This window comes from Lepus europaeus, chromosome 20, assembly GCF_033115175.1.
Source record: "Lepus europaeus isolate LE1 chromosome 20, mLepTim1.pri, whole genome shotgun sequence".
In the NCBI taxonomy this organism is placed as follows: Eukaryota; Metazoa; Chordata; class Mammalia; order Lagomorpha; family Leporidae; genus Lepus; species Lepus europaeus.
Genome location: NC_084846.1, coordinates 53,081,464 through 53,097,597, shown reverse-complemented (window position 1 = coordinate 53,097,597; position 16,134 = coordinate 53,081,464).

Sequence of the window (16,134 nt, the reverse complement as noted above, 5' to 3'; positions counted from 1 at the left end):
AAATGATAACACTCAATATAAATTCCTGGAGACTTTGTAAACCCTGGCTAATCACATATTCATCAACTCTGTACATATCAGAATATCCAAATAATTAGAACTTCCATTCCCCAACCTTACTGAATCACCATGTTATACAACTCTACAACATTATGAAAGTTGTTTTCAAACCATTTGTTTTGTGTCCACCATTTGAGAAACAAGACTGGTTCTACTATCCTATGTGATGAAATAATAGTAACACAGGTCAACAGTGCCTTTGCAGACCCTGAGAGCTCTGAATGTTGTGGATATCTTAAGTAATAACCCCAGGGGACTCTAGAAGAAGGTCTTAACCAAAAACAATAATAATTCTTCAACCATACATATGAATATCCACACAAAGTGAGTAAATAAGTCTACAAGTTGCCCCAAACCAGTTGCCATCAGAGCTTGCTAATAAGTAAGCTTTCTACAATACGCACCAAGTGTTTTTGTCCCTAGCTTTTCAATATTAAAATTACAAATCAGGAATTACAAACTTGTGATAGCAAATAAATTGCATGGCCCAGGTATGTTCTAAATGATTTACATATGACATACTGATCCACCATGAGTCTACAGGTAGCCACTTTGATTACTGTCATTTGACAGTGAAGGAAACTGAGACACAAAGATGTGAAGTAATTCACCCAAAGCTACATATCTCATAAAGTATAGAAAGAAGAATCTGTTCCAGAGCTTATTCCTTAGCCACCCTGCCACGCTGGCTCTCTGAAATCTAATTTAAGACCTAATTATCTGTAACACAATACCTTTAAAGGTTATCCTAAATAACACTTTCTGATTTCAGCTGGTTATCAGTCAGCTTCTGGGCAAAGGGACTGTTAGGACTGCAGAAAAACTCCCTTGCCCTGCGTGTTTCCTTGCATTGTGAACAGAACTAGAAAACCTTCACTCAAAATACCTATATGCACACTATCCACCAACATGTACCAATAACGACAGTTGTTTTTCTCTGCCATGCTGGCACTGAAAGAAGCAGCAGGGGGTGAGGAACTGGTGGAGGAGGCAAGCAGGATGGAAAATACAACAGCAGCCCAAGGGGGTAGCCTTCTCTCATTCCACGTGCTCACTTCTTCTCTGGGGAACAGCGTGGCACGTTGTCCAGGCTTGACAGGAAGTCATGTTGTGTGCAGTCTCCTGGACTTCTTCTGGAGGAATTACATAAAACTCACTTCAGGGTGTTGTAATTCATCTAGAACATTTCTCATCTCTGATTCACTCAATGTATTAAAGACAATTTGAAAAACTTTACCAGAATTTTCTGTATCTTAAAATCAGTTGCAAACATGCCATGGGTACTTTGAGGTCTCCCCAGTAACTGCAGCAAATCATTACCTTTTCTATGAAAATCAAGTGGTCAGCCCTTTCCAAGTTGGTTTTCTTTACTTATATACAGTAATTATACTCTATCCAAATCTCTCCTATGTAGGTAATTGCCTTTGCAGTATAGGACATTATGGTTGAAAATATATTTTTAATGATAAATTTTCTATACTGGTAAAAAAAAAAAACCCAAGATATTCATATTTGTTGTATCCCTTGCTATCCAGGATATAGTCAAAGCTAGCCTGAGTCTAGAATGTTGAAAATCACTTTAATTACATGTTTATATTCCTATTGAAAAACAATCTGCCTTATTTTTATACTTTTGGTTTCCTATTCCCATATCTTATCTGGGGCCCCTAGGTAATCACAGCTTTGGAAAACAAATTGTGTGAGATTTGATGTTATTCTCCTAGTAAAAATGAATTTCACTGTAAAACTTTTAGTTTCTGGAACACTTACAAAAGGTAAAGAAGTTTAAGAAAGGGTGCAAAAAGGGGCAGGTGTTGTGGCATGGCAGGTTAGGTCTCCACCTGTGACACCAGCATCCCATATCGGCACCAGCTGAAGACCTGGCCACTCCACTTCCGATCCGGCTCCCTCCTAATGCGCCTGGGAAAGCAGCAGAAGATAGCCCAAGTACTTGGGCCCCTGCACCTCGTAGGAGACCTGGAAGAAGCTCCAAGCTCCTGGCTTTGGCCTGGCCCAGCCTTGGTCATTGGGGAGTGAACCAGCGGATGGAAGACTGACCTCTCTCTGCCTCTGCCTCTGTCTTTCTGTAACTCTGCCTTTCAAATGAATTTTAAAAAAATTTTTTTTAAACTTAAAAAAAAGAGGGTGTGCAAGAAGTCACTTAATTTCAAAACAATAAAAATGCTCATGTGGCCAGATTCACCCTGAAAGATTTAAAACACAAATGAAAATATAATAATACATGAACCATTTCCTGACCCCAGCCTTGGAAACCTTCGAGAAGTATCAAAAATAAAAAAAGGAACTCAGAATCAAACGACAAAAAGTGGAAAAGGACAAAAATATATAGATAGAACTTTCCAGTAACTCGGTAGTCCCTATTATCTCTCTCCCCAAGGGCAGAAGGGCCATTACTGCCGCAGTGGGGGAGTGAAATATCCTCCTCATTGCAGAATGGAAGCAATCTCCCTCTCGTGTGGGTGATCACAGCAAGGGGAAGACGCTAAGTGGATCAGGGGGAGAGGTTGCCGGCAGGGATGTCTGCAGACAAAGCGTGAACGAGCTCTTCTCTGGGTTTTACCAGGGCAATCATATTAAGGTAAAAGAAACTTTCAATCAACTAGGGAGACAAGGTTATTATCTCAGAAGTCCTCTTTTTCATCTGGTTACAGTTAACCAGCACAGCGGAAGAGGAAGGACTTGGCCAGCATTTGAACAGCACAATGGGCGAGGCACCTCAATGAGTACTTAAAGTTCATAGGATCGCCTTGGCTGGGACAGGGAATTTGGACTCTGCTGTCTTCTTCCCTCATTACTGGTAAGACGGAAGTGGACCAGCGGGTAACTTGTCCCCTCACTCTGCTAGTAAGTGCTAAGATGGAATTCAACCACAGGTCTGCGTGACTTGGAACAGTGCGCTCCTCGCTCCTCCCACAGTGTCTTTGGGAGATTTCTGCTTCGCAAACAGGCTCTTTCCTTCTTCCCTGTCCTCTAAAAAATAAAATCCACTCTCCTTCCCTTTATCTGAACTAGGAGCTTTACCCACTTCCCTTTCCTTTATCCGAAGTAGGAGCTTTCCAAATCAGAATATCCCTGCTTTTCCTCAAACACAGACTCCACTTTAATCAACTGTTCGCCACTGAACCTCCTCAGGAAATGTCATCTACAGAGATTCTTTGGACTGTGAATTGGCAGAGCCAAGACAAAAGGACAAAGCCCCTTTAGAATACACTTCTAGGGGTCCACACTGTGGTGCAGTGGATAAAGCCACCGTCTGCGGCACCAGCATCCCATATAGGCACTGGTTTGAGTCTCAGCTACTCCACTTCCAATCCAGCTCCCGGCCATGGCCTGGAAAAGCAGTGGAAGATGGCCCCAAGTCCTTGGGCCCCTGCACCCGTGTGGGAGACCCGGAAGAAGCTCCTGGCTCCTGGCTTCGGATTGGCCCATGGATTCGAAGCTCATCGTTGCAGCCATTTAGGAAGTGATCAGTGGATAGAAGACACCCTCCCCTTCTCTCTCCCCCTCCCTCCCTCCCTCTGCCTCTCTGTGACTCTGCCTTTTGAATAAATAAATAAATAAACCTTTTTAAAAGACTCATTTATTTATTTGAAAGTCAGAGTTACACAGAGAGAGGAGAGGCAGAGAGAGAGAGAGAGGTCTATCCGCTGGTTCACTCACCAACTGGCCGCAACGGCTAGAGCTGTGCCAATCTGAAGCCAGGAGCCAGGAGCTTCTTCCGGGTCTCCCACACGGGTGCAGGGACCCAAGGACTTGGGCCATCTTCTACTGCTTTCCCAGGCCACAGCAGAGCTGGATCGGAAGTGGAGCAGCTAGGACTCAAACCAGCACCCATATGAGATGCCAGCACTGCAGGCAGTGGCTTTCCCCACTATGCCACACTGCTGGCCTAAATAAATAACTCTTTAAAAAAATAAAATAAAATGCAGCCGGCACCGTGGCTCAACAGGCTAATCCTCCGCCTTGCGGCGCCGGCACACCGGGTTCTAGTCCCGGTCAGGGCACCAGATCCTGTCCCGGTTACCCCTCTTCCAGGCCAGCTCTCTGCTATGGCCCGGGAGTGCAGTGGAGGATGGCCCAAGTGCTTGGGCCCTGCACCCCATGGGAGACCAGGAGAAGCCCCTGGCTCCTGCCATCGGAACAGCGCTGTGCGCCGGTCGCAGCACGCCGGCCATGGCGGCCATTGGAGGGTGAACCAACGGCAAAAAGGAAGACCTTTCTCTCTGTCTCTCTCTCTCTCACTGACCACTCTGCCTGTCAAAAAAATAAAATATGCTTCTAAAACTAGAAGAATGGATGTTGTTTTTATTTGTAAATACTGTTTTTATTTGTTTGGATTTGGGTCTATTCTGTATTACACCTCACAGTGACTCCTACAATGTTAATCATGGCCAAGAATGCCTGGATCAGGGGCCTCCTGGAAGGCTGCTCCCTAAGGATCCAGGGATGCACCTGGGGATGGGGAACACGGAATGGACACTGACCCACCTATAAATCTTTTCCTTTACTTTCTTCATTGCCCTTCCTCACACATCAGATTTTACAGAACATTGAGAGAAAGTTGAGTATGGAGCAAGAAATTTAAAACTGCATATTGAATGCAACTTTCCCAACAATCCAGAGGTCAACAAGACACATGCAACAGCAGAACTTAATTTTACCCACACAGTGGCTCCACCACCATGCACAGTACAGGGTACTACCTTTGCTGCCCAAGGTACATCGGGTCTGGACTCCAAGGAGAACTACATGGATAGGCTTATGGATGTGTTGTCCCAGTTCTAAAGATGCATGATCAAGAATTCTCAGCACTGACTACTTCTTCAGAAGTCAGAATATTTTCAGAAGATATTCAGCTCTGGTGTCTTTCCTGATGTGCAACTGGACAACCTTTCCAACCTTTCTAGCTTTCTTTAATAATGGATAACTGCCAACTCACTTTTCATATTTCTCAACTTGGATAAACACTCAACCTCCTGAGAATACTCATAACATGTGCTACCTAGATACAATTTTTTTAATTGCTGACATATATTTGTGCATATTTATTAGATACAGTATGATAATTCTATAGTGTGTATAATGTATAATGATCAAATCAGGGTAACTAGAATTTCCATCCCCTTCAAACATCAATCATTTCTGTATGTTGAGAAACTTGGACTCCTCTTTTCTAGTTGGGTTTTTGTGTGTGTGTGTGTGGTTTTTTTTTTTTTTTTTTTTTTTTTTTTTTTTCTTTTTGTGACTGCAGTTACCCTCCTGTGCTACAGAGTTATGAACACCAGAACTAACTCCTCTCATCTGCCTGGATGTTGTGCCTCTCACCTACCCTTTCTCCACCCCTCCCACCCAGGCTCAAGTGCCCACTGTTCCATTCTCTTGCTTCTGCACAATCAAGTTTTTTAGTTTCCACAAATGAGTGAAAGGTGTAGTATTTGCCTCTCTGTGCCTGGCATTCTGCTCAGCATATTGTCCTCTTTTCCTTGCATTTTGATGCAAATGAAGGATGGCATTCCTCTTTATGACTGAATAATATTCCAATGTGTATACTCTTCATTCTTGCTTTATTCATTTGTTAGTGGACACCTTTATTGAGTTCATATATTGGCTATTGTGAGTAGTGGGATAATAAACATGGGAGTATAGAGGCCTCTTTGATAAAATGATTTCATTGCCTTTGGATGTATACTCAGTCCTGGGATTGCTGGATCTTATGGTAATCCATTTTTAGTTTTCTAAAAAAAAAATGCCATGTATTTTTCACAGTGGCTTTACTAATTTGCATTCCCACCAACAAGGCTATCAACACATTTTTAAAAGTCGAATTATAACCCTGAGTTCCTCATTATTTTACAGCTGATACCCTGTTGGATCAAAAGTGAAAGTAAAATTTTCTGTAGAACTGAAGGATTCTAGTCTTCCTTAGACTGGGAGATAACAGAAATTTAAGTTTAAACGGATAAATTTGCACACAGTGCCTAAGAAAAGAGGTATAAAAGTGGAAAATAGTACTTTTGAGAAAATAAAACTGTTATCTTCAGATGCATGAACAGCTAAAGGATGTTGATTTAACCAATTCCTCTGTTCTGATTTCAATTTCATCAAGCTAGCTTCGGGTCATAATTTGACATCCAAAGCTCAATAATCTATACAAAGAGAATGAGCAGTCATAGGCCAGAGCTCTCTATTTGGTAAGACAGTTATATTTCTCATTAAAAGTAATAAACTGCCGCTCAATTTTAGACTTTCAACTTTGTCAGCTTGGGTCTGTCATTGGGAAATGCATCTATTCTTGTGAGTTGACAAAAACTCAGGATTTCAAGTCCAGACAAGCTCAGGGCCAAATCATTTGCTGTGATAAATTCACCCAAGGAAAGCTCTCTTGCGGGGTTGTGTGAGGGGTTCTGAAAGGCAGCTGCTGGCCTGTCCCTGATAATCCCACACTTGTAGACGACCTGTCTTCCCCTGTCTTGTGCTTCCATGCAGTGGTGCTAACTGTAACAGCCCACTAGTTGTCACCATCCTCATCAGCCTTCTGCAAAGAAATCTGTCACAAACAACACATATTCTAATTCTAATTGGTAGGTTTTGTTGTTTTCTCAGTCCACTTTATGTCAATTGTCATTTTCAGGGAGGAAAACTAAATTAAATATGGTAAAATTAATAATCACCTCCTTACTTTTGTCACCAAGCACACTGAGCTGATAAGTAAGAAACACTTTTTAAAAATTGTTTGTATTTTATCTGATTATTTTATTTGAAAGGCAGAGAGACAGAGATCAGCTATTTGCCAGTTTACTCCCTAAGTGTCCACGACAGCCAGGGCTGGATCAGACCAAAGCCAGGAGCCCCAATCTCAATCCAGGTCTCCCACATGGGTGGCAGGGACCCAAGTACTTAAGCCATCAACTGCTGCCTCCTGGGGTGTGCACTAGCGGGCAGCTGGGTCAGAAGCACAGGAGACAGGACTTGAGCCAGGCACTCTGAATGGGATGAAGACATCCCAAGTGAACTAACCACTGCGCTAAATGCCTTCCCCAAAGAACACCTATACCAAGTATTCTAGACTTAATGGGCTTTTTACAATTTACTATAGCATGTTGACTTTTGGCAGTTTTGAAAAGGAAATATAAATTTTTGCTTTCTTTGCAACTTTCTGTCTTGAGAAATCTGAAAGCAGTCAGATACACAAATTTGTCATCAGGATAAGATACTATATAAGATACTATAACTATCTTTGGTTCGTGATTACTAGTGTTATCCAGAGAATTGTTTGATCTTGCTATTGTTTCTTTTTTTTTTTTTTGACTGATCTTGCTATTGTTTCTTAAAAAAAAAAAAAGTGAGAGCTCTTCTTTATAGGACTACCACAAACAATACTAATGTATTTCATGACAACCAACATGAAGAAGTACTTCTCTATCAGTTTCCAGATATATTTTGAATTAAATCAACTGATATATGTATACATATATCTATACATACATACATACATACACACACATATATGAGAGAGTTCCTAACACATATGTTCAGCACAGAGGGATTCTCAAATATATATTCATTAAAATGTTGCATGTGAAGCAGGTTTTATGTGTTTACTTGAACTTGTGTTGAGACAGGACTGGTGGGGGCCTTCATTTTTTCTCTTGTTACTACTTTAGAAGTCTGTTTTTTTTTTTCTGTGAAAAATGAAATAAGATTTATAAGCTTCAGTTCTAACTATACAGTAGGTGAAATGGTATTAAAATTCAACCGAGATATCTCAACCACAGAAGTCCTGTTTGGTTCTATGGATCATTACAATCAAGGGATTGCTGTCAGAATGCATAGCCAGGGAATCCTTTGGAAAGAAAGTATGTTTCTTTGCTGGAAGCTGTCAGAAACATCACAGCATGAGTCACCCCACTCAAAATCATTAAAATATTATTTGCATAAAAAAGTCCACAATTTTTTGCACAATTAATAAAGGATACACAAAACAGAAGCATGTACTTTCTTATTTCTTATGTTAGACATTTTTATCATATGCCACTGTGCTTATTGCTTCTGTCACACAGGGGATGACACGTCTTTAGAAAATGTGGTGAGACTAAGGAGCCACAAATTCTTCAGTGTCCTAGGGCGTGTGACTATGCATTTTCAGGATTATTTCTTATTCTTTGGAGAAGAATGAGAGTGATTTCTGATGAGAAGATAATGAAGAATAGACTGTGCCAAGATGTGTACTGTTTGTTTTCCCATGGGTGACTGCAAAGCCCCCCTGAGAGCTGAAAGATGCAATGTCACAGATTTGGAACAATACCGAAAGTTCCACAGACTGAATTTTCAAGTCCTCCTCTTGGCTCCTTCTTTTCTTCCTCCGGAGCTTCCCTCCTTCCCTCCCTCCTTCCGTTGTGTGGGACAGCATTTTTAATCCCCCTTCACTGACTTCATCCTGACTTCTATTAATTTGTTTATAAAATCTCTCAGTGATTCCACTGAACTTTCTTTTCTCCTCTTCCCCAACTGCACTTCTGCACTTTAACTTTTTTTTTTTTTTTTTTTTTTTTTTTTTAGGATTTATTTACTTATTTGAAAGGCAGAGTTACAGAGAGGCAGAGGCAGAGGCAGAGGCAGATAGAGAGAGGTCAGTCTTCCATCTGCTGGTTCACTCCCCAAATGACCAAAACAGCTGGAGCTGGGCCAATCCAAAGCCAGGATCCTGAAGCTTCCTCTGGGTCTCCCGTGTGGGTCCAGGGGCCTAAGGACTTGGGCCATCTTCCACAGTTTTCCCAGGCACATTAGCAGGGAGCTGGATCAGAAGTGGAGTAGCTGGGGCTCAAAGTGGTGCCCCTATGGGATGCCAGCACTGTAGGTGGCAGCTTTACCCACTACGCCACAGCACCAGCCCCTCTCCCTGTGTGATGACAACTGGAGGTGACTGAAGGTGCCTGCCTCATCAGGCTTCTATCTATAAATAAGCACAGTCACGGGGTGAGCTCATGACCTTACCGTGGCCTGTGGAACACTCCTGACCCACATGGGGTATCGAAGCAAGTGATGAGAAAGTAAGATGAGTATCTGACACTCATACGTGACCTAACAGCACAGCGCTGACCAGAGTGGGCCAGCCATGTCACGGAGCCCACACTCCTAAGCCTCTGCTTTTCAGAGCTCCTGGGGTCCTTTCAGTTCCAAAGCCTGGCTCCTAACCTAGCATCCCACTGATGTTGAAAGCACCTAATATCTTCAAAACACACCCACTCCCACCCTTTGTGCCTAAATCAGTCAATGAACTTGTGCTGCTTCAGTTACCATTCCTTACTCAGGTACCAGATAAGTCAGAGCTTACTTACATAACACCCCCATAATTTTTATACTTAAATGTTGGCTCAGCAACAGGATTTTACAGCTAATATCTAGTAAATATTGAAAAATCTTAGACTAGTATCAAATGTAAACTGGGGAAGAGTTTTAAAATCAGCTACAAATAAGGAGACATAAGGTAACCTGCCACAGGCCACACAGTTAGCGGCAGATAAGGACTAGAACAAGGATTACCTGTTCGACTGCTTATTACTCTTCCTACCGGAACATGATTCCTTCTTGTTCATTAAGTGATTTTTTTCAAAAACATTAAGACTAAAATATGAATCATATTCTCAGATAATATTCAAAAAGCATATAATACACATTCAAATGAGGAGCTCCAAGAGCAGCAATAGAGCACTCTAACCAAACAAAAGTCTACATCCGTCATTTTAGAATGTCATCAGGTGGAGCTAATGGGACGCAGGAAATAAGTCCCAAGAATGTGCCAAAGAAAGTAATTTCCCATCAGAACCTAAGGAAATATGCTGCTATAATGATGACTGCAATATCTGATATGCTATTCATAAGCCTTCATTTATCATGAGCTTTATAGAGTTATTTTCATACTGAACAGAGATTTTTGTTGTTGTTGTTTTTTTTTCTCTCAGTTTCTTCTATGAGGCAGCTGCAGTACTTAATGTTCCAGGATTAACTGAAAGGAATCCCATTGGATTCAGAGCGACTATTTGCATCAGTGTAGCAGGTAGAAGTTTAAGGACTGTGCTGAGAGTGGGGAGAGGTCTGTAATTCATATTAGAGAAGAAGCTGGGAGCATTGCTGTGGGAGAGCTGAGCACACGTCCTGTGCAGTGCACGCATGCTTTAACGTGGTTATAGAACCACACTCTAATGAGACACGGTGCACACTGCTCTGGGCAGAGATTCCCATCTCTGCAGTTTAAAGCTAAGTCCAAGAAGAAACGTTTCCTATTCTGGGTGTTAAGTCAACACCAAAGAGAAGGACTTTTAGCTGACATGCTTCCACTACTTCTATACAATTCATATATGCTAGCAAATTAATAGCCTTCCTTTGATATGATTAATATGAACTATTTATAAAAACACTTGGACTTATTATTTCAATATCTTAGCAAACAGATATATTATCCAGTTCCTAGATGTCAGTTAAAACTATTTAAGCACATGCACACAAGTGGTGGACCAGGATTTAATCCTTGGGTACTAAGTACTGAATGCAATGAAAATTAGAAGAGCATAAATGAGTTCTTCATAACTGCTTAGATACAGGTGTAACATTGGAGTTTTGTTTCTTTTTTCTTGTTCCTAACCAAGACTTTTCAAATGTTCATATTTTCTCAAATTCCATAAGACTCAGGGACAAGTGGATACATGAAGAAACTGGGAGAGTCTTGATTTCATCATCAAGGAAGCACTTCATATGTGCGAAAGTCTGGTAGTAAACAGCCAACAACAGCTGTCATGGATGAGAACAGTATTTGGGAACCTAATTTTATGGTATAATCATAACGACCAATTTCAGTTTCTTTTAGCTGAGAAGTTATTTTTTAAAAGATTTATTTATATACACATAATTCAGAATTACAGAGAGGGAGACACACACACACACACACAGAGAGAGAGAGAGAGAGAGGGAGAGGCAGAGAGACAAAGAGACAGAGAGATTCAGAGAGAGGTCTTCCATCTTAAGGTTCATTCCTCAAATGGCTACGACAGCCAGAGCTGGGCTGATCTGAAGCCAGGAGCCTGGAGCTTCTTAAAACTTTGTCTCCCACATGGGTGCAGAGGCCCAGGCATTTGGGCCTTCTTCCACTGCTTTCCCAGGCTAATTAGCAGGGAATTAGATTAGGAATGCAGCAGCCGGGCCTCGAACCGGTGCCCATATGGGATGACGGGATAGCCAGCAGCAGCTTAACCCACTGCACCGTGGCCCTGGAACTGAGAAGTTATTTTTTAAAAATGTTTTGCTAGCCTTTTTCATTTCTTTAACTATTTATGAGGTCAACTCAATTTAAGCAAAAAAATTTATGCTCATTGAGAGTAAAACATCCTTTTGAGATCTAAACTAGTGATCTTTATGATTCTGCATTTCCTGTTGAGGTTGTGGAACTGAAACTGCAAGTTCTCAAAATATCTAGGTTCTCAAAATATCTAGACTGAGAAAAACCTTTACTTCTTTTTGTATGACGTTTGACATTTCTCAACTTCTAAAGTGTTTAAATAAGTTAAATTATAATTTGGCTCATAGAAAGAAACACTTAAATAACTCTAATATCCCCAAACTTCTCAGGAAAAAAATTGAACATAAAAAACATAAACATGGGAATTCTTATGGAAACCTCATAATCAACCACAGGTTAGTAATAAAATACAAGTTCACATTGTGAAGATGAATCTTCACAGATTAGGCTTGTTTGATAAATTTCAACCTGACAGCCGCTCTATGACTTTTCTCTCATTTTATCAATGCACTGCAATTGGTCTGGTATTGCTATGGAGTAATATTACTAAAAAACTCCTCAGCTTAAAGCAACAGACATTTACCAACAACTCATGGTCCCTGATGTCCAATCAAAGCTAAGTTTACTGGGCCTGCTGCAGTAAGGAAGACCACCGGGACAGTAAGAAGACGATATTGGGGTAAATGGTGCCGTGGTGCAGCAGGCTAAGCTGCCACCTGAGATGTCCATATGCCATACCAGTGTGCCTAGGATCAAGTCCTGCCTCCTCTCCTAAGCCAGCTTCATGCTAACATGCCTGGGAGACAGCAGATGGTGTCTTGAGTTCCTGCTACCCACGTTGGAGACCCAGATGAGAGTTTCTGGCTCCTGATGTTGGCCTGGCCTAGCCTCTGCTATTTCAGCATTTGGGAAGTGAACAAGTATACAGAAGATTCTCTTTCCTTCTCTCTTTCCTCCTCTCCTTTGCCCTCTCCCTCTTGACTTCCTCTATCACTTTGACTTTGAAATAAATAAAGATAGAGGCATATAAACATTTTTTAAAACAGGGCATTTACGAGGCTTAGGGATCTGGACTTAAGAGTTTAAGTAGGTTTATGATGATAGGGAATGGATTGAGCTGGAGGACAGTCCATGAGAAAATAGTTTAAGGCTGAGACACAAGAATGCCAGCTGTTTGATGTGAGTCTTGAGAAGCATTTTTTTAATAAGCTATCTACTTGGCTATGTGAATAATCTATTACCCTGATGGGACAGTTGTTTGGCAAGAAAAACAAAGTATATAGATAAATTACTTTTCAGAAACTTCCTGAAGTAAATAATAAAGTTGTTATTGGTTTAAAGCTTTATGTTCTAGGGCAAGAATTTCTCAGAAAAGTTAAGTTAAACTGATGGGGGTGGGGGGGGGCCTCTCCGTTCTCAGTCCCAATCAATAAGCTATGTGAATACAAATGGTCTACATTCTTAAACTACAGTGCAAATATACCAGCAAATGATTTTGTAAGTTGTAGTTCGTCAATGTAACCAAAATCCTCCTTATTTAACTTTAAAACCTCATACTATTCTTAAATCAAGTTATTTGATGGATAGTCTTGAACACCTAGACAATTTTTAGCTGAAATGGAATACTGAAATGTGTTCATCCAAAGTATTTTCAGTACATACACTTTTGTTTCTTACAGTGCATATATCTGTTGGTCATGTTAATGATTGTGTTTATACTGCTGATTTTAAAAAATAAAAAGTGGATGTGTGTGACAGTAGGGGAGTTATGAGTGTATTTATGAGTTTTGCTAATTCCCTAAACTGTATGTGATAGATACTTTACTCCCAGTTTTCTTTAAAAAGAGAAATTAGCTAACTTGAAAGTTATCATTCATGCAGGTAATTAAAGACTACTGAAGCAATAATAGCTGAAAACTATGAACATAAGATAATGCAATGTGTTTTCAAGGGAAGAATAGCTTTATCTTAAAGTAAAAAATCTGGTGCTTAATCTACACCTTGAAAAATAATTGTGCAACAAAACTCTTGAATAGATACAGAAAGTTTTAGGTATGTAGAAAACATTTTTACTTGCCTCAACTGAAAATAATGAGTTGGAAAAGAAGAAGCAACAAAATGCATGCAAATGTTGCCAAAGTTCACTCAGTTTCCATGGGTTTTATATAAGATAATTTTAAAAGTAGGACAGGGAGCTCTGAATCCTTTTCTTCTAACATACTATTAATGTAAAACTAGAATTTTGTTTTCTATATATTAAAATGACAGCTTATCTTGAACTATTTGGTCTTCTCTTAACAAGAGGCAGTAAAAGGTTATTTTTTTACATTTTATGTGGTCTGCCTACATGATAGAAATGCTATTTCCCATCAAAACTGTTTTATGTGTTTCACACTGACTTTGTTAAGTCCCTGACTAGGAAGCAACAACTTCCAAGTTCTTCACTTCCTAAAGAGCTAGAACTCCATTTTGTTGTGCCTTCTTGGATTTGAAAGCATTGTATTGTCACATTGACTAACAGGTATTTGATTTACTGTTTCTCAAACATACCTGATCCTGTCTTCCTGTCTTTTTTTTTTTTTTTTTTGGACAGGCAGAGTTAGTGAGAGGGAGACAGAGAGAAAAGTCCTCCTTTTCCATTGGTTCACCCCCCAAATGGCCGCTACAGCCAGCGCGCTGAACCCATCCGAAGCCAGGAGCCAGGTGCCTCCTCCTGGTCTCCCATGCGGGTGCAGGGCCCAAGCACTTGGGCCATCCTCCACTGCCTTCCCAGGCCACAGCAGAGAGCTGGACTGGAAGAGGAGCAACCGGGACAGAATCCGGCTCCCCAACCAGGACTAGAACCCAGAGTGCAGGCGCCGCAGGAGGAAGATTAGCCAAGTGAGCCGCGGCGCCAGCCCTGATCCTGTCTTCATAGGTGATCTAAAATACTGTGATAACTCTTTTGATTTTTCATTCCCACAATCATATATCAGATCCAGAAAAATAAAATTTTCAGAGTTTTGTTTTCACATAAAACTGCAGTCACAATTTCCTATAAGACCCATGGAAAATCATGACAAATGATTATCTTGCCTTATAAATTTAGTGATGCCCAAAACATTTGCTTTCCTGACATTTTTCCCTAATTAGCTCAACATTATTGTAAAAATTAACCGAAAGAATGGTCCAATTAAAAGATAAATTTTATAGGTAAAATATGACCCATGTACATGTTTCTGATACAGGATCCACTTGAGAACGACCAAGAAGCCATACATCTGCCCATATTCTCACTGGCCACAGTATGTTCTTACTCCCAAGAAAGACACTGGCTAAATTCTTAATAAAAAAAAGATGTTTCATTCTAATGGAGAATGTTCAGATTTGACACTGCTGGTTTGCCAGTGAATTAACCATAATCATTTAGTCTCGTTGGCAGAGGATTTTGGTTATTTTCTGATGCTTGGCAAAAAGCCTCAGGAGTTCAGAGTTTTGTCTTCTGGAAAGTTCAGCCTAGGAACTTCAAAGAAAGGACTATCGCAGGCAATCTGAATTATTGACATTTCAATGACTCATGAGTAAGAGCTTTGGAGTATAGAGATAACATTGCTTGGGACAGAGTTTCGACCCAGCGGTTAAGACATCACCTAAGAAACCCAAGTCTCCTATCTCTGACTCCCTTCTCCATCTTGGTAATACAGACCCTGGGAGGTGGCACTAATGTCCTAAATAATTGAGTTCCTGCCACCCATAGGGGAGACTTGCACTAAGTTCCCAATTCTCACTCCCCCACTCACCCCCAACTCCACCCCACCCCAGCCAGGGGTTATCAGAGGCGTCTGGGGAATGAACCAGCAAATGAGAGCTCTTTCTTTCTTTTAAGATTTATTTTATTTATTTGAAAGACAGAGTTACAGAGAGAGGTAGAGAGAGATCTTCCATCCACTGGTTCACTCCACAAATGGCCACACAGCCAGAGTTGAGCCAATCTGAAACCAGGAGCCAGGGGCTTCTTCCGGGTCTCCCACAGGGGTGCAGGGGCCCAAGGCCTTGGGCCAACCTCTGCTGTTTCGCAGGCACATTAGCATTGCGCTGGATCAGAAGTAGAGCATGTTCACACTGCAGGACAGGGCCTGAACCCGCTGCACTACAGATCGGCCCCTCTTCCTTCCTTCCTTCCTACTTTCCTTCCTTCCTTCCTTCCTTCCTTCCTTCCTTCCTTCCTTCCTTCCTTCCTCCCTCCTTCCTTCCCTTTCCTTCCTTCTCTTCCTTTTCTTCTCTTTCTCTCCCACTCCTTTCTCTTTTAAATCTCTCCATCCTCATCTCTCTCAAAAATAAAAAAGCATTGCTTTTACACTGAGATGTACAAGGAATCTTTTAAAAATTCACAAGTACTATGAAAAAACTATGCAGATTTTTGAAGTGTTTTTTCACCTGAAATAAACTTGTCTTTTAATTCCATTCTTCCATGAACTTTTTGAGATAAACTTGTATGTGGGTACTGAGCTGGGATTTCTGCTACTCCTTTCATTACAGAAGCAGAGAATTCATGAAAGCAACCAAACCACTCAAGAGTCAACAGAACAAGAAATAAATACATAAACTAAATGCACCGATGAGAGGAATTTAATTATACTTTTTTGGTTTGGAATATTGTTGGCACTTATTTGTAATTTGTCTCTTTTCTGACAAGCCTATGGAGAAGTCCTTTCTAATACTTTGTAATTTATTTCTAACTCTCTAAGTCTCAGAGAGCCAAATACTCTTATTGTCTCTAC